We start from the raw sequence: 25,926 nt of genomic DNA, 5'->3' as shown, positions 1-25,926 counted from the left end.
GTGCAGGTGGTATTCTCTTCAATTCTTCCTGTCAAAGGTAGGGGCCCAGGCAGAGACAGGTGCATCCTGGAGGTAAATGCCTGGCTGCATAAATGATGTCACCAGGAGGGCTTTGGCTTCCCCGACCACGGGATACTATTCCAGGAAGGACTGCTAGGCAGAGATGGCGTTCACCTTTCAAGGAGAGGGAAGAGCCTATTTGGACACAGACTGGCTAACCTAGTGAAGAGGGCTTTAAACTAGGTTTGATGGGGACAGGGGAGCAAAGCTCACAGGTAAGTAGAGAAGATGGAGACCTGGGAGATGGGTCAGAAATAGGAGGGAGCATGGGCTATAATGGCAGAGAAAAAGGAGGGTCAGGGCAAAACTGGGTGGCAAGAGCAAATCAATGTCTTAGATGCTTATATACAAATGCAAGAAGTATGTGAAATAAACAAGAAGAACTGGAAGTGCTAATAAATAAATACAACTATGACATTGTTGGCATCACAGAAACTTGGTGGGATAATACACTGATTGGAATGTTGGTATGGAAGAGTACAGCTTGTTCAGGAAGGATAGACGGGGAAAAAGGGAGGAGGTGTTGCCTCGTATATTATAAATGTACACACTGGGACTGAGGTGGAGATGGACATAGGAAATGGATGTGTTGAGAGCCTCTGGATTAAGCTAAAAGGGGTAAAAAACAAGGGTGATATCCTGCTAGGAGTCTACTACAGGCCACCTAGTAGAGGAAGAGGTGGATGAGGTTTTTTTAAACAACTAACAAAATCATTCAGGGCCCAGGATTTGGTAGTAATGGGGGACTTCAACTATCCCGATATATGTTGGGAAACTAACGCAGCAAGACACAGACTATCCAATAATTTCTTGGACTGTATTGGAGACAACTTTATATTTCAGAAGGTTGAAAAACCTACCGTGGGGGAAGCTGTCCTCGATTAGATTTTAACAAATAGGGAGGAACTGACTGAGAATCTGAAAGTGGAAGGCAGCTTGGGTGAAAGTGATCGTGAAATCACAGAGTTCACAATTTTAAGGAAGGGTAGAAGGGAGAAAAGCAAAATACAGACAACAGATTTCAGGAAGGTGGATTTTGGTAAACTCAGAGAGCTGGTAGGTAGGGTCCCCTGGGAAGCAAGACTGAGGGGAAAAACAATGGAGGAGAGTTGGCAGTTTTTCAAATGGACATTACTTAGGGCCCAAAAGCAAGCTATCCCGCTGCGTAGGAAAGACAGAAAATATGGCAAAAGACTGCCTTGGCTTAACCAGGAAATCTTGTGTGATCTCAAAATAAAAAATGAATCATATAAAAAATGGGAACTAGGACAAATTGCGAAGGATGAATATAGACAAACAACACAGGAATGCAGGGGCAAGATTAGAAAGGCAAAGGCACAAAATGAGCTCAATTAGCTATGGGCATAAAGGGAAACAAGACTTTTTATAAATACATTAAAAGGAAGAGGAAGACCAAGGATAGGGTAGACCCATTGCTCAGTGAGGAGGGAGAAACAATAAAAGGAAACCTGTTAAAGGCAGAGATGCTTAATGACTTGTTTGTTTCAGTCTTCACTGAGAAATCTGAAGAAGCAATGCCTGACATAGTGAATTCTAGTGCGAAAGGGGTAGGTTTAGAAGATAAAATAAAAAAAGAACAAGTTAAAATTACTTAGGCAAGTTTGATGTCTGCAAGTCACCAGGGCCTGATGAAATGCATCCTAGAATACTCAAAGAGCTGATGGAGGAGGTATCTGAGCCATTAGCTGTCATCTTTGGAAAATCATGGGAGACAGGAGAGATTCCAGAAGACTGGAAAAAGGCAAATATAGTTCCCATCTATAAACAGGGGAATAAGAATAATGCAGGAAACTACAGACTGGTCAGTTTAACTTCTGTGCCAGGAAAGATAATGGAACAAGTAATTAAGGAAAACATCTGCAAACACTTGGAAGTTGGTAAAATGATAAGGAACTGCCAGCATGGATTTCCAAAGAATAAATCATGTCAAACCAGTCTGAAAGCTTTCTATGATATGGTAATGAGCCTTGTGGACAAGGGAGAAGTGGTGGATGTGGTATACCTAGATTTTAGTAAAGCATTTGATATGGTCTTGCATGATGTTCTCATCAATAATCTAGGCAAATACAACTTAGATGGGGCTACTATAAGGTGGGTGCAAAACTGGCAGGATAACCATACTCAGAGAGTAGTAGGTTCTCAATCCTGCTGGAAAGGTATAACAAGTGGGGTTCCACAGGGGTCTGTATTGGGACCAGTTCTGTTCAATATCTTCATCAACAATTTAGATATTGGCATAGACAGTACGCTTATTAAGTTTGCAGATAATACCAAGCTATAGGAGGGGTTCCATCTGCTTTGGACGATAGGGTCAAAATTCAAAATGATCTGGACAAATTGGAGAAATGGTCTGAGGTAAACAGGCTGAAGTTTAATAAGGACTAATGCAAAGTACTCCACTTAGGAAGGAACAATCAGTTTCATACATACAGAATGGGAAGCGACTGTCTGGGAAGGAGTATGGCAGAAAGGGATCTAGGGGTTATAGTGGACCACAAGTTAAATATGAGTCAAAAGGGTGATGCTGTTGCAAAGAAAGCAAACATGATTCTGGGATGCATCAACAGGTGCGTTGTGAATAAGAGGTGAGAAGTCATTCTTCTGCTCTACTCTGCACTGGTTAGGCCTCAGCTGAAGTATTGTGCCCAGTTCTGGGTGCCGCATTTCAAGAAAGATGTGGAGAAATTGGAGAGGGTCCAGAAAAGAGCAACAAGAATGATCAAAGGTCTAGAGAACATGACCTGTGAAGAAAGGCTGAAAGAATTGGGCTTGTTTAGTTTGGAAAAAAGAAGACTAAGGGGGGACATGACAGTGGTTTTCAAGTATCTGAAAGGGTGTCATAAGGAGGAGGGAGAAAACTTGTTCTTCTTGGCTTCTGAGGATAGAACAAGAAGCAATGGATCTAAACTGCAGCAAGGGAGGTTTAGGTTGGACATTAGAAAAAAGTTCCTAACTGTCAGGGTGGTCAAACAGTGGAATAAATTGCCTAGGGAGGTTGTGGAATCTCCATCGCTGGAGAGGTTTAAGAACAGGTTAGATAGATGTCTATCAGGGATGGTCTAGACAGTACTTGGTCCTGCCATGAGGGCAGGGGGCTGGACTCGATGACCACTCAAGGTCCCTTCCAGGCCTAATATTCTATGATTATATAATAATTTTACATATATTTCGTGGAACTGTTCAGGCATTCCATTAACAGATTTAAATCAGTGTGGAATCTTATGATTATAACCTTTGTTCTTCTTTTTGGTATTCTGACTCTGCAGCTCTAATTCATTGTATTATGTCTAAAATTACACTGTAAGCACTTCTGGGCCATTTAAGTGGTAAATTAGTCTGTCAGGGATCTGGTACATTCTTGGCACTATATTAATAAAAATAAATCCTACAAAGAAGAGAAGCCAAGATAAAGGCCTGTGGAACTGTGCTGACACAGGCTGCTGGCAAGACTGATCTGTTGCCTAGCAATTCCCCCTTGTGCTCTGTCTCCGAAATAAAAGAGCTGAGACATTTCAAGATATTCTTTCCACTCCTTCCAGGTACTGTAGTCAAGAAAGCAGCAACTCAGGATTTATGCTGTTGATATCAACAGAGGATATCTGACCTTCAGGAGCTTTAGAAAATGACTAACAAATGGCCACTGTGATTAATTCTATTTCCATGTCATAGCCTGGCCTGGATGAGGATTAGATTTTTTTTTTAAATAAAGCTGTGTATGAAGTGTAGCTCAGCCACTCTTTTCTCATAATATTAAAAAATCTCAGAGTGGTAGCTGCCATATTTAGTTGGTAGCATCACAAATAACAAGAAGTCCTAGAGCACCTTAGAGACTAACCAGTTTATTAGGTCATGAGCTTCCATGGGTAAAACCTGCTTCTTCAGATGGAGAAGCTCCATGAGAGCTCATGAGAGCTCATGGCCTAATAAATTGGTTAGTCTCTAAGGTGCCACAGGACTGCTTGTTGTTTGTCAAAATATAAAGTGAGACAGCTTTTTGAGGTCTAGACCAGCACATATTTAAGAGCTGCCATCAGCATGTGCTTCCTTAGGGAAGTATTCACACTCTCCTGTCATTGGAGGAGTTAGACAGACTCCAGGTTCTAACCAGCAAAGCAGGGCAAAGGATTCATTTCCATTTTATATAACATTCACTCAGTGAATGAAAAGCAAACAAAGAAAAACCAAAGAGACACGGAGAAGTCTTGGAGGACTGCCCCAAATTTGCTTAAGCTTGTTATTGTGGATGTAATTCCCTATGTAATTCTGTAAGATGAACAACAACGATGCATCTCCAAATAAAACAAAACAAATTTGTATGCAAATAATATAACATCAATATAGTGACACAAACTCACAAATCTGGCTAAATAAGAAATATAACCTATTCCTTTTAGTTCCTAAATTCTCAGCCAATTTTATACACAGTGCCTATGGTAATATTCAGCATGCGTAACAATGGCAAAATGTGTACTTTGTGGTTTCCTTACTACATCTATTATCTTCAGGCTGTGACTGCATCTTATGCAGATATCTTACCACTGTCTTCCTTTGCGTATGTAGATCTGTGGTCAAGTTTAGGAGATTTTTTTTTTAATTTTAAACTAGAGATGTAGTTTTAATTAATCAAATTTATAATCTATTATTTAGTCAAAGTCCTAGCTCACATTGTTGAAATCAAGAGCTCAGTACATGACATCCCACGCTGCTAGAAATACGGAATTACATACAGTATCTGAGCTGCAGTTTGTGGTTTACATTAGCACATTGGTTTAAATCCATAACCAAGGATATTATATACAGAGAAGATTCTATGTCAGAAATTACTTCAAGAGTGAATGGAGAAGTAATAAGGTAATAGTTGAACTGACATCATTTGGGCTGTGTAAAGACAAAATAAAATCAATATCCAAATGTTTTTTAAACGAAAGGATTTTAGAATTCCCCCAGTCTTCCATGAGCTCTTCAGAAGTGGGTATTTGGAGATATTTTATACTATGCATTAATTTTTATGTTTTGAAGAGAATTGGGAAAGAGAGAGGCTTCCGAGTACTATACTTCCAAAACCTGAGGAACCCCTAACTTTTATTTATCTCCCCAAACTCCCTTCTTGTGGAGCCCTCCATACTGCATCTACAGATGTTGTAGGCCTAATCCAAAACCTTGGGTGAGTCCCAAGTTTGCATCTGAACCCTCATTAAATAATGGGACTTCTGGATTCCAATCTCACAGTTTTAATCTAGAAGTCTGGAACAGGAAGTATGGATATTTTAGTTCTCAAACTGCTGAACCGGGTTTCCTTTAATACTTAAAAAACAACAACAAAAACAAACAAACAAACAAAAAACAGAAAAGAGGGGAGGGGTTTCCCAGGCTGAGAACAAACTTACTGTGTATTGAGTTAAAAAGGGAAGCATTTGACCAAGTAGTTAGCACTTGAAAATGAGCCTTTGCCCTAAACTATGTAAGCAATATAAGACATTCACTTGGGGGAGACTTTGAATGAGTTGCTGAATTTGTACAAGGGACAAAATTACCAACAGGATAGTTGTAGTCCTGTTCCTGTTTCTCCCTCTATTGAAACGAGTATTTTATAGTAAGCAGTCCTTATGAGAGTGCCAGCATCTGGGTAGTTTCCCAACTTGAAATTCAGCCAGTAAAATTGTACATATATATCAGTCTAAAGAACAAGTCAATACAGAGTGTCCTCTATCTTCTTTTGAAATTCCCCTACAGTCACACATTCCTGGCATATTGTGTCATCTTGGGGGAAATGAAAGAACTATTCAGGCTCTTTTATTGCAGTTTAGGATTCTCCCTTATCAGACTGAAAAAAAAAGCAAAATCCAGAATTAAATTGAACTCCTGTTTAACAACAACAAAAAAGACTCCATAAACTCTACAAGAGGTTTGCAAATGCTTGCTTATGTTCAGGGAGGCCTTAAGGTTTAAGATTCGAGTGGATTGTTACTTTTCAGGTGGTATAGATAATAAAGCACAATTCAAGATGTTCTATCCATGACTTTCTGCTCTGGGGGGTCAGAAGCAGCTGGGCCATGTACAGAAGGGGATGGATCAAGCATGAAGAATGTGTGCTGGCACTCTCTTCATTTCTTCCCCAAACTCCTGATCATTCTTGGCCAGATCTAGGTATTCCCACTACACCTGTGATCCCACCTGTGATCCCAGGACAGATCATGCTTCAGTGATAGCTTCTCTTTACATCAAAATATCAGAAATGTAATTTTAAGATCTTGTTGGCCCATAGAATTAGACACAGGAAAATTTTACTTCTGGAGAAAGGAGATGTCCAGTTCTTCAATGGAGCTACACCCTCCAATGGGTCCCAAGGAGGCTGACTTCAAAGCCTTAACAGCAGGTTGGATAGATTACTTTTAGAGCTCCCTCTGAACTCTTTAAAGTGGAACTTATAGTAACTGCTGCATCAGATTTTTTATTTGGAAGGTTACAAAGTGTACTTCCAAACAACTTTGAAACTTTCTAGACCATTCATAAAATAGGATGTTCTGTGGCATATATCTCTTTTCAGCACTGATTATGGATAACCTACTTAGCATGCACTTGTGAATAATACCTTATAATGCCCGCAATTCTCCTTACCTGAAAGTAGGGGAAAGTGAGTAGGATATGGACACCTACAAGCCAAATGGGAATCCTTTATGACAAGAATCCCCTGCTGTTCCTACAGAAGTCCTATAGCTAGCGTGACACAAAGAAAAAACTGACATCTGTCCCAATATGTCATTGAGATGGGTAGAAACAAAAGAAATGTTCCTCCACATTTGCTGGAAAAAAAACCAAACAAACAATTTTCTGTGTTCTTTGATAACTTTTTGAGAATAAATTTTTCATTTCTTATTTTGCTTTGCAGCCTGTCTGGACTAATTTGTATAGTAACTAGAGTTTAGCTGCAAACATTTACTTCTTTCTGACTAATGGGAAAGAAAAACAAATGATGGGATCGTGTATTAGTCAGCAACCAACAGTGTTAGAAAAAAGCACCAAGTGACATTTCAGTGACCATAAAAATGACATTCAAGCCGACAGCACAGGAAATAGGATTAAAAAATGGAGAAGACATGGTAAATTTAGGAATAGTAAGACATGGGTTATGAAATTTTATGCATAGTTTTCAGTTGTACTTAGCGCCATTCAAAATTAAAAAGAAAAGGTCAAACTAAATTAGACGATAGCAATTCTCAGTGAATTTAGTTCACTAATCCAAGGTAGATTTATCTTTGGGTATTTCTTTCTGCTTGAAAACACATACATTTTCACCCTATTTATTCAGATCAGTGGGATCCTTAACTGGACTATGGCCCCAGTTCTTATCACTGAACTTACCAAAAGAAGCTTCTGCCTTGTGTTAGGAAAGTTTTGATCCATGCAATATTTTTTTAACAAATGATAGCTGCTTTTTTTTTTTCATTGACACTGATGTCAGGAAGAAGAAAATCAGCCTATCGTTTTTACCTTGACAGCATGACCGCAAGACAAATATTTACTGAATGTACTTAGATTTAGAAAGGCTAGGAATAAACATTAGTGATTGGTTTGTACCCAGTTAATATTTGCAAGCTAAAATACGTGTCTATCACACAACTGTTTCTGCTCTCTGTAAAATTTAAAACATGATTGAAATATGGTGAATCTAAACAAATCATGTGATATATGTTTCAGAAAGCAGTAGGAAGTTATGCTTTTGACATGAAAATACTGACAATGATAAAAAGCACACCTCAGAATTTATTGCATGTCTGAATCTAATATATGAAGGAAGAAGGTCTCCTGGGTAAAATGTCCATTTTTTCTGTTTTGTGTTCACCTCAGAAGATTAACATATTTTGATATGGGGCAACAATTACTGCACTGTAAACACTGAGCCAACCATAAAATGTCCCCGCTCACATCATCATACTGGTAGCGACCCATCTCCAGGCCTGCGATATGTGCTAAAGAGAAAAGCACCCATAAAGAGTCTCTTCTCTCATGGTGCACCTAAGCAGCAATGGACAAGCAATAAGACCGTCACTAGGATCAAGACTTAGTGTTATGCAATAAGGCCAAGTCTTCAGCAGGCTAATCTTTGTTTGTGGCTGAGGACAGGGCTGTATAGATCTGAAGGAATCAATAGAAAATTATACATTTTTTCAGGTTTTGAAACGTTCTATAAAACAGAAAATAATATGCCCTCTCAGCAATGCCGGAGTACCATGCACACCCTCCTCAGGCAGCGTCGGCTCCTCTGGCTTGGCCATGGCCACAGGATGAATGATGGAAGGATTCCAAAAGACATCCTGTATGGTGAGCTAGCCTTTGGCAAAAGACCTCCCGGACGCCCCCAGTTGTGCTACAAAGATGTCTGCAAGAGAGACCTCAGAGAGGTAGACATTAAGCTGGACAACTGGGAAGAATTAGCAGATGACCGCAGCAGATGGAGGCAGGGGTTACACAAGGGCCTTCAGAAGGGCGAGATGAGGATCAGACAGCTAGCAGAGGAGAAGCGAGTGCACAGAAAGCACAGTAAGGACTTGCCAGACACGCACCACATCTGCAAGAGATGCAGCAAGGACTGTCACTCTCGTGTGGGTCTTCATAGTCACAGTAGGTGCTGTAAATGAAATCCTCAATTGAAACTATAAAGGGCGTGATCCATAGTCTATGCAGACTGAGGGATGCCTACTAATGTGCCCTCTTTAGAATGGCTCAAGGACCCATGGAATGGAGATCATTCTTGTAGAGGTGCTGTGTGATCCTGCTATCAGGCTTTCCTCAACAGAGTGTGTGCACAGATGGCACAATTATCATCTCCCTTTTGTCCTTGCAAGATTACCCACTACTTCTGAAGGCCTTAGCACAGGAGTGTCCAACACGTGGCCCACAGGCTAGAATCCGGCCCGCAGAGCCGTTTTATCCAGCCCACTGAGCTGGCAGTTGTGCCATTTTTTAAAAGGCAGCTGGGCATCTCTGAGATGTATGTGGCTCTTTAAAAAGCCACTTATGGGTCCTGCTACCGCCACTACCTCTCCCTCCTCTGGCTCCGAGTGCCTTGCCACAATGTATGGGGCGGGGAGCAGGCAGGGGTCACTGTTGAGAACGCAGGCTTCATACCTCATGGAGGTTTGTCCCCATACAGATCCCTTAATGAGTAGTCCCAGCACGCACTCGTTCGCTCTCTCCCCAGTTGGCATGGTGGTGGAGCAGCCCCACCGAGGGCATCAAGATGCTGAATGCACAGCTGAATGGCATCATGCATCATTACCACTATGGCCAGGCCAGCATCACCAAGGAGCTACTCCAGAGCCAGTTCTACCCTACCCCGAGGTGGTGCCACAGGAGTTCTGTGCCCTGTGCACTGATATAAGCGGTGTCCTCAAGGTAGTGGTGCCCAGACAGACAGATGACAGATGGACTGCCTGGGATGGAAGGGCAGTGAGAGGGTGTTAGGACAGACAGATGGACAGGGCTGAGCTGGTGCTGAATGGACAGATAAACTAGTGGGGCCAGAGGGGCAGTGGGAAATTGTCAGGATAGACAAATGGACTGGCTGGGCTGGAGGGGGAGTGGGGAGTTGTCAGGACAGATGGACAGGTCAAGACAGAGAGGCAGTGGGGGCATCAAGACAGACATATGGAGAAGCTGGGCTAGAAAAGTTGGGAGGGGGGAACTGGGTCAAAAGCTGGGGGCAGTTTGGGGCTGTGGGAGGTTTAAGCCTGGGGGTGGGGATGGAGTGGCTGTTTGGGGCTGTAGGGTGCGAGAAGAGTTTGTAACGGTCTCATGAGAGCAGATCGACCCCTCTGTGAATCCTCAGGAGAATCTAAACAGACCTGTCTGTGCAAGGTGAAAGCTGCAAACTGCCATGGGAACAGCTGCAGAACAAGCCGCACTTGCCAAGATTTCAAGGCTATGCTGGCAGTAGGCCACAAGAGATAGTGATAAGAAATGCATAGGCAATTTTAGGCAATCTTATGTTAATGAGCTCAGCTTTATCAGCTAGTGTTAGGAGGCCTGTTACTGAGCCTCTCCCCGAGCGAAGCTCCGACGCGTCGGGTTTTTCCCCACTGGTGACTGCGGTGTCTCCGGGGCTCCCGTCGCGGGTGTCACGCGCTTTCATTAAACCAAATATAGCACTCGCCTTCTGGGTGCAGCCTCGTCTCTGGGGAACCCGAGCCTGGTTGGCTACACTTGGCGCAGCGAGCAGGGAGTTGTAATCCGTGTCAGGCAGGCCTCCCTCCCAGGCCAGGTGCAAGTGGAAGGACACCGGGTGGTGCTCCTTGCTGGAACTCCAAAAACGGTAGCACCCCTGACCACTGCTGAACCCTGGGCGGGGGCAGACATGCTTGAGTGTACCCCTGAAATCCTCTTTGCTGTTAATACCCGAGTATCTGGGCTGAGTTGGGTCCCAACTTACTGGTCAGTTCCTGGCCCACCACTGGCTGAATTACAGTGTTACAATCACACCGACCAGCCAGTGGTCTGGGAAGTAGGGCAACCCCTAGCTGAGCTGGTCCCTGTGACCCCCACAACGGCACACATAGAGTGTGCCCCTGCACCAGCAACCAGTGCACCTTTGATCAGCGCCTGGTGCCGTGGTGCGCCGTCAGGGGCTATACAAGCAGTTACGATCTTAGCAGAAGGCTCGGGCACGGCCGTGGTCCTCCCTGAAGGTGAGGACTCTCCTCAATGTGTTTCTTCCCGCAGGCTGATGCTACGGACCTTGTAACCATGGCTTGGCTGTGGCGCTGGTACCTCTGGACTGCTGTAGCACTGGCCTCGGAGTGGGGCCCACGTATCAGTGACCGCTCCAACGTATGGGTAACATTGGCACAGACTGCCATCAACGCGTTTGCCTTTTGTCTGCCCCACAGCATGGCCGTGGGACAGCTCATGGACACTTGTTTCATCGGTGTCAGTGCTACTCCTGCTCTCTTGCAAAACTATGCCCTTTTGTATAACTTTGCTTTCACTGCTCTCACATGCTGTTGTCAAGTCTGTTCCACAGGTGCACACTGTGTTGCCAGAAGAGCATCAATCACCTCACTTGATTCCTACTAGCTTTGGCGTTCACAAAGGGGTCGCGGGGAGGAGTGTAGGGTGCGAGAAGAGTTTGTAACGGTCTCATGAGAGCAGATCGACCCTTCTGTGAATCCTCAGGAGAATCTAAACAGACCAGTCTGTGCAAGGTGAAAGCTGCAAACTGCCATAGGAGCTGCGTCTACACGTGCACGCTACTTCGAAGTAGCGGCAGTAACTTCGAAATAGCGCCCGTCACGTCTACACGTGTTGGGCGCTATTTCGAAGTTGAAATCGACGTTAGGCGGCGAGACGTCGAAGTCGCTAACCCCATGAGGGGATGGGAATAGCGCCCTACTTCGACGTTCAACATCGAAGTAGGGACGTGTAGACGATCCGCGTCCCGCAACATCGAAATAGCGGGGTCCTCCATGGCGGCCATCAGCTGGGGGGTTGAGAGATACTCTCTCTCCAGCCCCTGCGGGGCTCTGTGGTCACCGTGGGCAGCAGCCCTTAGCCCAGGGCTTCTGGCTGCTGCTGCTGCAGCTGGGGGTCCGTGCTGCATATACAGGGTCTGCAACTAGTTGTCGGTTCTGTGTATCTTGCACTGTTTAATGAAAGTGTGTCTGGGAGGGGCCCTTTAAGGGAGCGACTTGCTGTTGAGTCCGCCCCGTGACCCTGTCTGCAGCTGTGCCTGGCTCCCTTATTTCGATGTGTGCTACTTTGACGTGTAGACGTTCCCTCGCTGCGCCTATTTCGATGTTGGGCTGAGCAACGTCGAAGTTGAACATCGACGTTGCTGGCCCTGGAGGACGTGTAGACGTTATTCATTGAAATAGCCTATTTCGATGTCGCAACATCGAAATAAGCTATTTCGAAGTTGGGTGCACGTGTAGACGTAGCCGGGAACAGCTGCAGAACAAGCCGCACTTGCCAAGATTTCAAGGCTATGCTGGCAGTAGGCCACAAGAGATAGTGATAAGAAATGCATAGGCAATTTTAGGCAATCTTATGTTAATGAGCTCAGCTTTATCAGCTAGTGTTAGGAGGCCTGTTACTGAGCCTCTCCCCGAGCGAAGCTCCGATGCGTCGGGTTTTTCCCCACTGGTGACTGCGGCGTCTCCGGGGCTCCCGTCGCGGGTGTCACGCGCTTTCATTAAACCAAATATAGCACTTGCCTTCTGGGTGCAGCCTTGTCTCTGGGGAACCCGAGCCTGGTTGGCTACAGGGGCTATTTTGTGTTCAGCTTCCAGAGGATGTAAAAATTGCCATGTGGCCTCTGATGAAAAAAGGTTGGACACCCTTGCCATAGTAGCTTTACAGAACAGAACAGAATGTCTTTGGGGATGATGGGAAGAGCTTCTGGGAGGAGAAATACAGAGGGGCTGTCACTTCCCAACAGCTCTGTCCCCCCAAAAAAACCAAAACACGAGGATTCTGCACTAGTAAACATAAAAGACTAGCATAAATACTGTCAGAGTTTCAAGACTGTGATAAGAACGTTAGAACTTTAAGAATACTTGAAATATTTCAGAAACATAAGTGCCAGAGAGGAATTTTAGCAGAAGGGTCTAAGGTCAGTTTTATGGAAAGTCATCTGCCTATACACATAGACAAGATTGTTTGGATCTAATTTTCAGCTTGTCAAAGTGGACACAACTCCATTGACTTCAAGTAGATATGCTAGTTTACGCTAACCAGTTTAGGATCAGGCCATCTACATACATTGATAAGATTTACAGAATTTCAATAAAGTTTAAGCAGAAGCTGCTGAATGATACTGAATTATCAAATTGAAAGGATTTGGGAAATTCAGTTAACTTTCTGGCTGGTTTGCTTTTCATACTCATTCTAGGCAGGGGGTAGGCACCACCAATTCAGCAGACTTAATGTACCCTCTCTGCCAACACATACAGATCAATCATACATAAACTGAAAGCTTATTATGTTTATTTTAAAATGTCAAGTGATGCTATTAGTTTAGAAAACAGGGATAAAAAATGGTCCTTTTGAATACAGAAAACAGGGACAAGTAATGACCTCTTTTAAAATGTTAAAGTGACTACGCTGGAATCTTTACATTTGGTTTCTTAGTTTAATGACTGTAAAATATAAAACTGGGTTTTGTTGTGACCTCAAATCAACACAACAGTACTCTAATAATAAATACATATAGATATCTTTGCAATTTAATAGTCCTGGTGACATTTCTAGTGAACTCAATTATCATCTTTGTCATTACAATCTTTGAGAATGTATGGATTACCACAGTCGTCACTACCTTAGCATGGACAATCCATGCAGAGAAGATTGCTTGGACTAGAGATACAGTTGATTGTTCAGAGACCCCTACTAATACAGGGGCAAATTAGTTGTTACGGAAGTTTGGGCATTTTTGCGCTTTGGAAAATACATGATTTAATCATCCACATTTTTCCATCCATGTTTGTAATAATGATCCAATATCTGATTAAATGAAGACACCTAAAACTGTGTTTGCCAAGATGCTCTTTTGACGTGCTTTACTAAATGATCCTCACATATGGGATTTTGGCCAGTGACTTATCCTTCTCAGTAGGTGCACTGAGATGCAAACAATTCAGGTGTCTGATGGCTTCTTCTCTCTCTTGCTCTGGTTATACGACAGGGCTACCAACATCCTTGCTACAGAAATTATAGTTTGTCTATCATCATCTCCAAGACTGTGTCTAGACTAGCCCCCAACTTCAAAGGGAGTATGGTAATTAGGGTGTTAGGAGATTACCAATGAACTGCTGAGGTGCATATGCAGCACTTCATTAGGTTAAATCTCCCCCCAACCGGAAACTTCAAAGTGCTGGTTTGCTTTGTAGCCATAGGTCAGCTGCGGGTACTTCAAAGTGACTGCTCTACTTCAAAGTCCCTAGTGTAGGGACTTTGAAGGAGTGTGGGCCCTTCGAAGTACCCGCAGCTGACCCACGGCTACATGCAAGCCAGCACTTCGAAGTTGCTGTGGGAGATGGATTTAGCCTAATGAAGTGCTGCATATGCACCTCCGCACTTCATGGTCATGTCTGCACTAGCCCAAAACTTTGAAATGGCCATGCAAATGGCCATTTCAAAGTTTACTAATGAAGTGCTGAAATACATATTCAGCACCTCATTAAAATGCTGGTAGCCACAGCACTTCAAATTGATGCAACTCGCCCCCACGCGGCTCATAGGCTGTGACCGCACCTGGCCAAAACTTGGAAATGTCCATGCAAATGGCCATTTTGAAGATTACTAATGAGGCGCTGAAGTGAATATTCAGCGCCTCATTAGCATTAGGATGCTTCCGGCTGCGGCACTTAAAAACGTCGCTTTCGAAAGCGCACGGCTCGGCGCAGCTGCATGGGGGTCCTTTTTGAAAGGACTCCGCTCCTTTCGAAATCCCCTAATTCCTCTCAGTGGAGGGGAATAAGGGGATTTTGAAAGGTGCAGGGTCCTTTTGAAAAGGACCCCCATGTAGTCACTCCGAGCTGTGCACTTTCGAAAGCGGTGCTTTTGAAGTGCCGCAGCCGGAAGCGTCCTAATGCTAACGAGGTGCTGAATATTCAGTTCAGTGCCTCATTAGTAATCTTCGAAATGGCCATTTGCATGGCCACTTTGAAGTTTTGGCCAAGTATGGCCACAGTCATACAGACAGAGATCCTTTTCGAAAGGACCCCGGCAACTTAGCAATAAGGGGATTTCGATCTGCTGTTAGGAATAAAGGGATTTCAAAGTTGCGGGCTTCCTTTTGAAAAGGAGCCCCGTCTGCATGAGCCACGCAACGGCGAGCCGCGTTAATTTCGAAGTGCTGCAGCTGCCGGCATTCTAATGAGGTGCTGAATATGTATTTCGGTGCTTCATTAGTAAACTTTGAAATGGCCATTTGCATTGTCATTTCAAAGTTTTGGGCTAGGGTAGGCAAAGCCCATTAGTCTCCCAACACCTTAATTATCATGACCCCTTCGAAGTTGGGGGCTAGTCTAGACACGGCCCATGTGTTCAAGTTCAGCTCCGACAAACTGAACCTAGCTTTTTATAGAAGCAGAGATGGCAACAAATACCTAAACATTGCAGAGTCACTTTTCCAGGAGGTTAAAAAATTAACAGAAGTCTACAAACAATCCACCCTCCCATGTCAAAACCCATCCTCAGCTTTGTTCCCTCAGCACTACTAAGCACTAGCTCTTTACAATTCAGTGAGAATGCCCTCATTGTTCCTATCTATCCTGACAGATGAGCTTCCTGCCTTTACATCTTTCCATAAAACTTTCAGGAAGCCTGGTTTATTTTACATTTTGCCTGCAGTACTTTTATAGAAAACTGAGTCACACTGACCTTTCCATATCTGTATCTCTCTACTTGTCATTTCCTCTTTTATTGGTTTTTTCTCCCCACTGAACATTAGTGCTCTGTAGTCTTCTCTTATTTTCCCCATGCCAGAACTAATGAGCAGTTTAGATTTTGTCACTTCTTTTTAAACCCACTTAAGTATTATTGCGCTTTCATGCCAGAATTATTATAACAAATAAGCTGAAGTTCATGTTGATCCCATCAAAGCAGAATAGTGAACAAATCATTTTGGTGGCTTGTTCCATTTTTACACATATCAGTATGATGACATAGGTCATAACCTTGTTTAAGCAACGAGGGGTCCTGTGGCACCTTATAGACTAACAGAAATGTATTAGCATAAATAAGCTTTCATGGGCAAAGACCCGCTTCATCGGATGCATCTGACGAAGTGGGTCTTTGGCCACGAAAGCTTATGCTCATACATTTCGGTTAGTCTATAAGGTGCCACAGGACCCCTCATTACTTTTGCAGATCCAGACTAACACAGCTACCCCTCTGAACCTTAAGTAATCTATGCAGAAGAGAGAGAAATATTCTTGATTTTAATAATCATAAATCAATTCCATTCATATGCACAGGAGACTTGTATCATTCTGCCAACGTGGAAAAGCAGTCTGCTCATTCTTAAAACTGCAACTGCCTGTGGCTCAAAGGAGTTGAAAATACTCTATCAGAGAGACCACAAACTTGTGCCTTAATAAATCTGTCTCTCCCCTTTGAACTTCCACTGCATTCAAATTAGTGAAAGCATTGTTAGAAAACTCATGAGACAGTTCATGGCAAACCCTGGGTTACTAATCAAAATTAACATAAAAAAATTTCACCAATGGTTTGGTTCTAAAAATCTACTGTTGTTTTCCCAGCTGGCTAAAATGCTCATATTCTGACAAGTTCACTACCAGAAAATAGTTGTTTAAAGAGCACGGTCTCTCCCATCTCTTTAGGGAACAAACATCTACATTTTTGCAATCCCTGAGCAGTACTCTTTTGTTTATGTGCCTCTGACTACAGTAACCTGCACAGAGAAAACCAACAAATTCTGAACATTCTCTAGGCAGAATTTTTTGCCTTCTTCCTCCCAGAGAAAGTATTTTGCAAAACTGAAAAACTGTTACAACGTACTCACCAACCAAATTCCTGTGAGCAGTTACTGAAAGAGAATTGGAGAATTCCTGAAGCGTGTTGAGCTTACTTGTCCCGTATCAATTCTTTCGAAAATGGGACTTGGAAGTCGTGGAGATACAATGGGGGAAAAAAAATGTAATCTGATCCTGCTATATCACAGCTGCAGCAGCCTGCTGATTGCACTGCCAGAGGCTGATTCTCTATTTACTGTGCAGAGAGGTTTTCTTTATCTAAGATTCAGTGAGATCAGCAGCAGTAGGGAAGCTTCCTGTTTAGAGAGTTGTGATCTCACCAGTATTTTTGGGTAACTTTTTTAAATAGCACCAGTTGGGAAAGAAACGTGCTTCCAGAATGCAGGAAACTGAATGAAAGGGGAAGTCTAAATGTTAACTTAGTTTGCGTAGATTTCAGTACATTGACAGTCACATAGCTACTTCACAAAGATATGCTAAACCTATTCTGCTTGCATTATATTCTCCTTCTGTAATAAATGAAGTGCTGTTCAAGAGGGCAATGACATCTATCATATGCATAAGACTATATACAATACAAGATCAGCACTGGCTTCTGCTGTATGACAACTATAACTTTCCCTCTGCTGGGGTGCCTTGTGAGAACCTGAGTGTAGCTCCAAAAGCTGGGGGTTGAGGTTTATGGGAAGGTAGGGGCTGGCGGCACTGGGTGTAGATGTGCAGATATATCTCATGTCTTCAGTGGGGTCTGCTGTTTGGGGTTCCCATGGAACTCTTGGTTAAAGTTAAAAGCTGCCCCACTGCTCAGACCACTTTGGGGGGAATTGAGATGAGGTTTAGGTATGGTGGAAGATTTTTATAGCTCTGTAAGGAAGCCATGCAAAATTTTGCTAATTTCAATTAAATTAAAAATAAAATTATCTTCCCCCACCATGTTCCAAACCTCTTTGTAAGGGTTAGCCAGAAATGATAGCTCCCTTTCTGCATATCGTGGGGCCTAATCCTGTACAAACTTAAGCCGTGTCTACACGTGCACGCTACTTCGAAGTAGTGGCACTACCTTCGAAATAGCGCCCGTCACGGCTACACATGTTGGGCGCTATTTCAATGTTAACATCGACGTTAGGCGGCGAGACGTCGAAGCCGCTAACCCCATGAGGGGATGGGAATAGCGCCCTACTTCGACGTTCAACGTTGAAGTAGGGACCGTGTAGTCGTTGCGCGTCCCGCAACATCGAAATTGCGGGGTCCTCTATGGCAGCCATCAGCTGGGGGGTTGAGAGACGCTCTCTCCAGCCCCTCAGCTCAATGGTGGCCGCGTGGAGCGGCCCCTTAAAGGTCCCCTCCCTCTCCCTTTCTGTGCAGGAAGCTGAGAGAGCGTACAGGCGGCAGCCCAGACATGCGGCCAGCCTGCACGCTCTTGAGCAGCCCCAAGAACCCCCAACCGACCTCATGGCCACATGGCAGCCCCCCCAGTGCCCCCAGGTGACCCCCCCTCAAGGGAAGCCGGGGCAGCCAGGGCAGCAAGCGGCAGTGGGGCCCCTCCTGGACGGAGGCTGAGCTTCAAGACCTGCTGGGGCTCTGGAGCAAGGAGGAGGTGCTCCAGGTAATGGGGAGCAAGAGGCGGAACGCGGATGCGTTCGCTTGGATGGCCGAGAGCCTGGCTGCCCAGGGTCACCCTGCCCACACTCCAGACCATGTCCGGAGTAACGTGAAAGAGCTGCGGCAGGGTTACGCCTGGGCCCGGGATGCGGCCAGCTGATCTGGGACCGCCCCAGTCACTTGCCCCTTTTACAGGGAGCTCAGGGACATCCTGGGCCCCCGGCACTCTTGACACCTCGGCTGAGGAGCCCCAGCAGGCCCCAGAGCTGGAGTCCGCCCCGGAGGTAAGCCCCGCACCCCGGAGCCCACCCCCGGGGCATCGCAGCAGGAGGAGGAGGAGGAGGAGGAGCAGGGGGACTCCTCCTCCGCTGAGACAGGGGTGCACATCGTCCTCCCCTCCCAGAGCAGCAGCTGGGCGTCTGCCCCCCGGGTGTCCCCAGACCGTGGGAGTGGACCTACAGGTATGTACCCCCCCGGTCTACACCCCCGGGGTTGAGGGGTGGAGGTAATAGATATGTGACCAGGGCCCTCCACATGCCCAGATGGCCATGGCCCCAAGGACAGCAGTGCCATGTCCCTCACAGCAGTGCATCAGCCCCTTCCCCCCACCAGCACGACAGTAGCATGCCCCATCCCCAGGGCAGGGGGGAGCGGAACCTCTAGGGTCCCCCGGGAGGAGGGGGTGGGACACCCCACAGCAGCAGCAGCAGCAGCAGCAGCCGCAGCAGCATGTGATGGAGTGGGGGGAGTGCAAATGCGAGACTCAGGCTAGATATGAGCAGCAAGCTGAATAGTTCCCAGGGGCAAAGGATGATCCTGGGGCTACAACTGGCAGGTGACACCCCTGCCCTGAACAAAGAGGGGGGAGGAGCTGAGCTGGCTTTGAATTGGGGGGGGCCGCAGGTTGAGGCTAGGGGAAGGGAGAGCTGGAAGGCAGCCAGCCTGAGGAGGGGGAAAGCTACACCCCAGAGGGGCACCCCTTGGGGTCTTCTCCCCAGGATGGGTTGGAAGGACTGTCTCTGACTGCTGTACTGTCACTCCTGGGAGAAACTGGGCATCTGTGGCCTAAGAAACCTCTCCTGTCAGACCCTGCTGAGTGAAGTGAGAGTCACTCCCGCCAGGGGACGGGGTGCAGTGCAGGGGGACCCTTGAACCCCATCACAGCAGCATCTCCCGGGGGTGGGGATGGGGATGGGGAACCTGCAGCACAGGAGTGGGGGGACAAGGGCCATGGCTCAGGGCCCACACTAACGCCCGTCGCCACTCTTCTTCCCCCCCTCCTGTGTTCCACAGCTGCACCATCGGAAGGACCGGAGAGCACCGGCGAGGCTTCAGTGGTCCCGGAATCCCCTCTGGGGCCATCGCTCCAGGCCAGCCCCTCGGCAGAGGACCGACCGGCCCCACGGCGGGCAAGACAGAGGACCCTGCAACACCACATGGCGGCGACGGACCCCCAGCTGCTGTCCATCCATCGCCGGCAGCTGGAGGTCGCGGAGCAGCGTCTGCGGGTGGAGCAATGCCGCCTCCACCTCCAGGAGCGGGTGCTGGCCTGGCGCCAAGAGGTATGGGGGGCCTACATGGAGACATTCAATCGGCTAGTGGACTACCTGGCCCCCCATGCCGCACCGGCCGCCGCTGCGCCCGCCCTGAGTGCTCCACCCGCCGCGCCACCTGCTGCTCCGCTCGTTGCCGCGCCGTCCGCCATTGCCCCGCCACCCGCCACCGAGGGCCGGACCGCCAAGGGACACCTGGGGCCAGATGAGTCTCGCCGGACATATCTTCCGGTCCGCCCGGCCCCCAGCCAGCCCCGGACAGGGCTGTGGCCGAGGCAGGGCTCCCGGCCGCCCACCCCCAGTGCTGGACTACAGGGGCATGGGGCCCAGGACATGCCCCCCACCCTTGTATATAGTTGGACTTTTGTATTTGTGCCCCCCCGTTTGTCCAGTCACCCCCCCCATGTAAATAGTTCTCCCCGTCCTTGCAATCCCTGGTTTTCTGTTTTTTGTTACATGTAAATATATGGAAACTTTTTTATTATTCACTTATGTTATGGTTTAGTTAGTAGGTCTTGTACATAGTTTTGTCATTATTAGTTCAAAAAGCAGTTAAAAAAAGAAAACCAGTTTCATTTTACCAACGAGTGCATGCTTTTATTTGTCCAGGAGAAGTGTCGGGGGGGGTGCTGTTGGGTGCTCTGTGGTGTGGGCGTAGGGGCAGGGAGTGTTGTGGAGGAAGGGGGGGGGCTCAGTGGGGGGCCTGGCAGAGTTCACCCCGCGGCCTCCTCGAAGTGGGTCCGCAGGGCCTCCCGGACCCGGGTCCCTTCGGGGTCCACCTGGCGACTGGGGGCAGTGGGTGGCTGCACATCTCCCCTGCCGGCTTCCACAGCCCAGCCCTGAAAAAAGGCCTCCCCCTTGCTCTCCACCAAATTGTGCAGGGTGCAGCAGTCACCCACAATCTGGGGGATGTTGTTGGGGCCCGCATCCAGGCGGGTCAGGAGACATCTCCAGCACCCTTTGAGGCGGCCAAATGAGCGCTCCACCACCTGGTGTGCGTGGTTCAGGCGCTGGTTGAAGCACTCCTGGCTGGCAGACAGATGGCCCATGTACGGGTGCATGAGCCAGGGCCGGAGGGGGTATGCCGCATCAGCGATGACGCAGAGGGGCATGGTGGTGTCCCCCACAGGGATCTCCCGCTGGAGGATGTAGGTCCCTGCCTCCAGCCGGCAGCACAGGCCCGAGTTCCGGAAAACCCGGGTGTCATGGGTGCTGCCAGGCCAGCCCACATACACGTCCTGGAAACGGCCCCTGCTGTCCACCAAGGCCTGGAGGACCACTGAGTGGTAGCCCTTGCGGTTGATGTACCGTCCTCCACTGTGCTCCAGGGCACGGATGGGGATGTGAGTCCCATCCAGAGCCCTGAAGCAATTGGGGAAGCCCAGCGTGGCAAAGCCCACGATGGTGGCATCTGGGTCCCCCAGCCTCTCGAGCCTGTGGAGGAGCATGGCGTTGATGGCACGCACGACCTGCAGGGAAAGCACATGGGAGAGCACCAATGAGGGGTGAGCAGGGTGTGCGTGGCCCAGCCCTGCCCTGCCCTGCCCTTCCCTGCCCTGCCCAGCCCTGCCAGGGCCCCCCTGCCCTCCCCACCCCCGTGGGTCCTCTTACCTCCATAAGGACAGCCCCGACGGTGGCCTTGTTGACGCCAAACTGCTGTCCCACGGATCGGTAGCTGTCTGGAGTGGCCAGCTTCCAGACAACGATGCCGACCCATTTCTCCACTGGGAGGGCACGCCGCATGGCAGTGTCCTGGTGCCTGAGTGCGGGGGTGAGCCACTGGCACAGCTCCATAAATGTCTGCCGGCTCATCCTGAAGTTCCTGAGCCAGTGGTCGTCGTCCCACTCCTCAAGCACCAGCCGCTCCCACCAGTCGGTGCTGGTGGGGTAGCTCCACAGGCGGCAGCGTGTGAGGCGGGGGGGGGGGTCGGGGTGCTGCAGGGTTGGGGGTTGAGTCCTGCTCCCCTGGGGGCCGCTTCTCCTCTGGTGTGGCAAGGAGGTGCTCAGCTGCCTCCCGCATGGCATGGATCAGGGCAAGCCCTGCTCCTGCAGGGAGGTCTGGGTGGACCTCTGGCTGCTGCTGCTGCTGCTGCTGCTGGGGGTCCATGACTGCGTCGCCCAAGGTCTGCGTGCCTATGGCTCTTCAGACTGCGTGCTGTGCAGGCTGAGTGTGTCTGGGAGGGGCCCTTTAAGGGAGCGGCTAGCTGTTGCCCCGGAAGCGCTAGTCCGCCCTGTGACCCTGTCTGCAGCTGTGCCTGGCACCCCTATTTCGATGTGTGCTACTTTGGCATGTAGACGTTCCCTCACTGTGCCTATTTCAATGTGGTGCTGTGCAACGTCGATGTTGAAGATCGATGTTGCCAGCCCTGGAGGACATGTAGACGTTATTCATCGAAATAGCCTATTTCGATGTCTCCACATTGAAATACGCTACTTCGAAGTAGGCTTCACGTGTAGACGTAGCTTTAGAGATCTACTTAGCAAAGTTATTTTGAAATAACTAAGCTAGCATCTACGCAACTGCCATTTCAAAATAAATTCAAAATAGCAGCCATCTTATTTTGAAATTGGTAAACCTAATTTCTCCTGTGTCTACACTAGCATCCCCCATTTGAAAGCGGGATGCTAGTGTAGACACAGGAGAAATTAGGTTTACCAATTTCAAAAGGGGGATGCTAATGAGACAATTCAGGATATGCTAATGAGGTGCTGCAATGAATATGGAGCACCTCATTAACATAATGGCAGCCACGACACTTCAAAAGTTCCACTTTCAATCGCGTGCAGCTCGTTTACCCAGGGACCTTTTTGAAAGGACCCCACACACTACAAAATCTCCTTATTCCTATTTGGTTATAGGCATTAGGGGATTTCGAAGTGTGCAGGATCCTTTCAAAAAGGACCCCACGCAGACAAGCCGCGGGCGATCGAAAGTGGTATTTTCAAAGTGCCACAGGCACCATTATGTTAATCAGGTGCTGCATATTCATTGCAGCACCTCATTAGCATATCCTGAAGTGTCTCATTAGTGTCCCCCTTTCTAAAGGGGGGTGCTAGTGTAGACTAGCCTTCATGAGGAATAGTGCCTTTTTCAAAATAGCTATTTCAAAGTAGGTGGTGTTAAGATGGGGAGTAGAGCTTATTTTGAACTAAGCCATAGTGCCTCCAATGGCGCTATTTCAAAATTGGCTGTATATGCGTAGACACTGTATTTCGTAATAGCTATCAGAGGGGTAGCCATTTTAGTCTGTGTCTGCAAAAACAATGAAAAGTCCTCTGGTACTTTATAAATTAACATATTTTGGAGCATAAGGTTTCATGGGCAAAGACCTGCTTCATCAGCTGCATGTAATGGAAATACCCAGAGGCAGGTCTCATTAAGCAGGCTCATGAAAAGGAGGGAGTTCCAATCCAGAGGAAGGCCACAGCAGACAAGGTCAATTCATTCAGGGAGGATGTGGCTCACTTCCAGCAGCTAATGTGGAAGTGTGAACACCAAGAGAGGAGAAAATGCTTTTGTAGTTGTCCAGCTACTCCCAGTCTCTGTTCAAACCTTGATTGATGGTGTCAAATTTGCAAATGAATTGTAGCTCTGCACATTAGCTGCTGGAAGTGGGCCACATCCTCCCTGACTGAATTGACCTTGTCAACTCTGGCCTTCCTTCTGATTAGACTTGGCTTCTCATTGTTTTTTTCAAAATAGCTAAGTACTATTTCAAAATGTACTTTTGTTTGCAGCAGCATTATTTTGGAACAGCAACTTTTAAGATTTGAAGCCTCGCTGCCGTTTGTCTAAAAATAACCTTGTTTACCAAAAGAAATGCAACTTGCTAATCTGAGCCATCTCCATTCCTCCTTTGTCATTTCCTCCCCCCAGTGCTAAGAAATGTAGCAAACCTAGGAAACAGAAATACTTCAAGAATATCCTTTCTACTGCTAAAACACAGACGAGTGAGACAACAGGGAAACGTGAAAGATCAAAGAAAATAATTAAGGGCATCATTACCAAGTTTGGGATACAATTTTCAGTTGAGTGCCAGGTCTTCTTTTTCTAGACTGGGTTTCCTCCCCAATATATAAATTATAGCCTCCTCAGGACCACATCTCTTAAACTGTTCTGCAAAGGATGTTTGTGATCTCTCATTGCCCTCTAGTGACTACACTTCATATCATAATTATTCAGCTCATTTAAAGGCATCAGGAAAGTAGAGCTCCATCCCAACCTCCAACAAATGATCTGTGGGCTTATACCTGTAATATCCAAAAAATGCAAAGACAAGCGTCACGTTACTTCAAATTTTCTCCCCATTCAGGCCACTGATGTCACACATCCCGCTAATTTCTTTCTCTGCACTTTGTTATCCACATGCTGACAGCATCACAGTTTCAAAATCTCACCCAACTTCAAGGTGACCTATAAAGGATGGGGTCAGGGACATTTTTACAAGGCACAATTTCCAGTGATTTCTGTGATTATATCACAAAGGATCTAAATGCAGGTTTAAAAGTCCAGATAAACATCAAATAGGATTCCACTAATTTTCATGGAAACAGGATCAGGGCCCAAATGGCCAGCAGTCTGATCTACTTAAGGGGTCAGAATCACAGCTTCCAGGAACAGGTCAAGGCAAAAAGCCAGTCTGTACCAGCAGCATGCCAATGGGTCAAGTCACAGCTGGTGACCTATGCTGACTTAGCAGCCCAGTGGGTCTGCCCAGATTAAGGTAGTGGATCAGGAGAAGGTGAGGGGCCAGGAATGGGGCAAGGTATCTGGAAATGCAACAAGTCCCTTTTGCAGGAGCAAGCATGGATCAGACTATTTGTACAGACAGCCTCCTTGTGTTTCTCCCATGCCTTAAAGAGCATGTGCAAGGCAATCATGGGACTCAGACACTACCAATCAGGGTCTCAGTGCACAGGTGTCCAGAGAAGCCAGAGCCCACAGGGCTACTGACTGGGTGTTCCCTGTTCTGGTGACAATTGGTAAGTGGCCACAGCAGGTAACTGGGAGCTTACAGCTGTAGGTTCTAGACCTACAGATCCTCCCCTGTTATTCTCTCACTAAACCTCTTCCTTCTCTCCTACTAGCTCACTTCTTTCTATTTTAGAGGCTTTAATACATTAGGATGGGTAGGAATGGTTTCCCTAGTACCTGTTTGTCAGAGGCTGGAAATGGGCGACCATGTACGTATCAGTTAAAGTAGTACTACACTCACCCCTAGTGCCAGCAGCTTGATACAAATGAGCGATCTCAAAAATGCAAAATAACTGTTCATTTACATATTCAAGTGCCTCATTTGCATATTCCTGCCAGAAAATGAGCAGTGAAGATGTGGTTCTGCCAGCAAAACTCCTCTTTGTTGGCACCCCTTATCCCTGATTTTTTCCAGGCGTAAGGGGCTGACAAAAAAAGGGGATTTTTGCTCACAGAACCACATCTTCACTGCTTGTTTTTTTGCAATGAATATTCAAATGAGCCATTTTGCATTTTTGAGACTGCTCATTTTCATCAGTTCGCCAGCACTAGGGGTGAGTGTAGCACTAGCCTGGATGATTACCTCTTTTGTTAACTCCCTCTGGGACTTCTGGCCTTGGCCACTGTCAGAAGACAGGATACTCGGCTAGATGGACCTTTGGGGTGTGACCCAGTATGGCTGTTCTTATGTTCTTATGACAACAGAATGTGAACCTTTGCATTTGCTAAATATAAGACTGAGTCAGATCTTGATAATAAAAAGCAAAACACACCAACAAGCATTGCCATACTCTAACAAACCAACAGCCCATCAAGATCCTGGCTTTTCCTGTGGCCATTACAGAGGAAAATACAATACCTCAGTGAACCATTTTTCCATATTAAACCCAGGGATAGAACTTCTACCTGATACCACTGCATCATGATTAGAAGCTCTTGAAACTGTAGCCTAGAATAATCAGTTCCAGTTTGGGGTTATTATGGGATACTACCGCTTCACAACCAGATGGTGCATGCGAAAAAGTAAGTACAAGTTGAAACTCTCTGGTCCAGTAACATCTTTCATCCTGCACATGTTGCTGTACCAGAGAGCACCTGGACAAGTGAGCACCAGTTGCTGGGCTGCAGAAGAGCCCTGCTGGTAGCAGAAAGCTCTGCTAGCAGCCTGCTTTAGGGACCCCCAGGGCAGTCTCAAGTCAGGGAGCCCCACTACCAGGAGCCT

At 46.9% G+C, this 25,926-nt stretch overlaps 1 protein-coding gene across 3 annotated transcripts in view; it reads right to left on the bottom strand.

Annotated features, from left to right (window-relative positions):
- Positions 1–16,811, bottom strand: part of TFPI (tissue factor pathway inhibitor) — an 81,739-nt gene extending 64,928 nt beyond the window's left edge. For all 3 annotated transcript variants that reach the window (XR_012646406.1, XM_075001295.1, XM_075001296.1), the window contains exon 1: positions 16,604–16,811. The gene's annotated coding sequence lies outside the window, so the exon portion shown is untranslated. The remainder of the gene's footprint in view (positions 1–16,603) is intronic.
- Between the last annotated feature and the right edge of the window lie 9,115 nt (positions 16,812–25,926).

Source organism: Carettochelys insculpta, chromosome 8 (genome assembly GCF_033958435.1).
Source record: "Carettochelys insculpta isolate YL-2023 chromosome 8, ASM3395843v1, whole genome shotgun sequence".
In the NCBI taxonomy this organism is placed as follows: domain Eukaryota; kingdom Metazoa; phylum Chordata; order Testudines; family Carettochelyidae; genus Carettochelys; species Carettochelys insculpta.
Note: the sequence above shows the minus strand (reverse complement) of the source record. Positions and strands in the feature narration are given on the sequence as shown.